Genomic DNA, 2,740 nt, shown 5'->3' on the forward strand with positions numbered 1-2,740 from the left:
AAAATGGGAGTAATAATAGTACCTACTCGTCAGAGCTGTAACAAGGCTTAAATGAGGCCATGCATGAAGAAGGGCTGAGCCTTTGGCCTTTAGAAGCAAATTTCCCTTCTGTGAAATCTCCAGGTCAGGAGAGGCATCTTTCTCTCCATATTAGGGTTGTCACTTATGCAGTGGGGGGTGGAGTGGTGTGTCTCTGGTTGTAAAATTGAGATTTAGACCCCATGAATGTGTGGCAGCAAGGCCCTGGTTCTAACCACTGGGGAACACTGCCCCCTTGGGCCTGCTCCATCCACTACGAGGCGCGCATGCGTAGGGCAGGGAGCCAGGGGAGCATTTGATTCAGGAGGCTGCTCACCTTTCTGGATTTTATAATCTCTGATCTTATGGTCACCTGAGGCTGGAATTTTTCTAACTCTGGCATACTGCAGCCTGAACCAGGAGAAGCAGGAGACTCTGGGGATGGAGACAGAGCCGGGGAACTGGGAATAGGCCATGACTGTGAACCAAGAACCTGCCTGCCAGTGCAGCAGATGTGAAAGACATGGGTTCTTTCCTTGGGTCTGGAAAATCTCCTGGAGAAAGGCATGGCAACCCACTCCAGTACTCTTGCCTGGAGAATCCCATGGACAGAGGAGCCTGGTGTGCTATAGTTCAGGGGGTGGCAAAGAGTCGGACACGACTGAACAACTGAACTGAACTGAAGCTACTTCGCATGGGCGCACACATGAGCCTGGGCAACAGTGACGTCCCAAAGGACTCAAAGTCTTCCAAACAAAGAGGTGCTGCTTCACCTCACGGTTTGCTTAGGATTTCTCCTGGGTTAATTGATGAGAGAACTGAGTTCTCAGCTCAGAGCTGCCCCTCTCTAGCCAGCTGACCTCACACCAATCCTTCTTCCTCTCTGAGCCTCAGTTTCCTCATCTGTGAAATGGGGATAAGAATACTTCCAACTGCAAGAATTACAAGATGTGGTGTGCACAGAGTGCCTGGTGAACCCTACCCTTGTTCAAACCGTGTGGCTGTCTGGGGATGAAAGGTGGTATCTTGGGAGGGCAGGAAGTGTGTGAGTAGATGTGGGGAGTCCTGCCAGGGCAAGAGTTGAGCGTCCAAGGACCTCGCCTCACAGATGTAGTGCCTTGGGGTAGGGCTGGGAACCCCAGCTCCGGTACTCTCCCAGATCAGGACAGGTCAGAGGGAGGTCAGGGGCCCTGGGCGTGCAGAGAAGAGCAGGGAGCAGAGGTTCTCAGGCAGGTGAAAGGGAAAGGAGGGAGGAAGTGGGGGCTTCTGGGAGGAGGCGGTCGCTGTGCGCTGCTGGCCACACGGTCACCGTGAGGCCCCAGACCATGATCTCCTTTGTCCTACATTACCGGCTTTCAAGTGAGGCCTTTCCCCAGTGGGGAAACCAAGGCTCCAAGAGGCGAGATCACTTGCCTAGGGTCACACACTGCAGGCTCCCCAATCTGTCTGGCTCTGCAGCCCGGACTCTCCAACAGTCACAGCCACTTTCTTATCTTATCTGCCCGACGAGGTTGTGAGTGAAGCAGCGTGATCTCAGAGGCGCAGAGGGATCCTGGGCCCTGCTGCTGTCTCCTAGGACTCCGAGCTCTAGGCTGCCAGCTGTTCAGGAGATATTGCGGGGAGACCCTGGGGGCTGGGAGCCCAGGTGGGGCCCAAAGCATTTGCTCTGAGTGAGAGCAGAGACCCCTGGAGTAAAGGGGAGTGAGCCTGCCTTCTCAGGAGGGTTCCAGTAAAGATACCCCAACAGCGGGGGAAGCTGGAGGCGTCGCTCACAACAGGGCCAAAACTAGCCAACGTATTTCTGAAATTCCTTCTTCTTGTCTTAAAAATTCATACAGATTTGTATCCTGTTAAAAAGGTGGGCTCCCCCACCCCACGCACAATTTTAAAAAGATCAGTTTCTACTCTCATTTTCTACCTGCGTGGACACTCCAGAAGACGTGATGTCTTGAGTGACTGCGTGTATCTGGGGCCTGCTCTGTGGACCCCAGGCCCTGGGCCCCTGGTCTGGTTTGAGAAAGTGCAGGGACAGAGTTGAGGTCACAGTCCTGCCTGTTGTCACAGTCTAGGGCTCTCCCCACCTCCACTCCGTGCTCCTGCCTCTTGGCCTCTTGCTTTGACTCTCCGGTCTCCTTTCACAGACGTTTGTCCAGCCCAGCCCAGCCGTCCCACTGGGACTTCTCAGATGCTTCACCCCCCCACCCCGCCCCCGCCCCTTCACGCCCTGAGGGTCCTTGTCCAGAGGGTCCCTACCCATCTTCAGCTGTCTATGTAGGGCAGTCTAAGCCCTTGCCTCCTCAGAGGAACAGCCTTGTTGAATCTCCCCGTGCCCATTTGGAGGAAACTGAGGCCCAGTGCTGAGCCTGGGCCTTCAGGGTTCCCAGGGGACCTCCGGGCAGGTGGGGTACCTCGGCCTAGGGGAAAAGATACCCTATCCGGCCCCCCACCCCCCCGCCAGGGATGCAGGGAGGAGGAGGGAAAGCCGTGGGGTGCCGGGGGCTGCCGCCTGGCAGGTCCCTGTGCCCAGGGTAGGGAAGTTTCTTATTTCTCCTGCTCCGACTTCCCCCTTTGATTTATTATAGCCATGAAATGCTCTGCTCTCTTCTCTTTTCCTTGCTGTCCGCGGGGCTGGAGCAGTGCAGGCCCTGCGGGACTCCCATCTCCTTCCAAAGGGTGAGCCCCGGCGCCGGGAGCCGTAAAGGAGAGGTGAGTCGGGGCAGGT

The sequence above is a fragment of the Bos mutus genome, chromosome 15 (assembly GCF_027580195.1).
Source record: "Bos mutus isolate GX-2022 chromosome 15, NWIPB_WYAK_1.1, whole genome shotgun sequence".
Classification (NCBI taxonomy): domain Eukaryota; kingdom Metazoa; phylum Chordata; class Mammalia; order Artiodactyla; family Bovidae; genus Bos; species Bos mutus.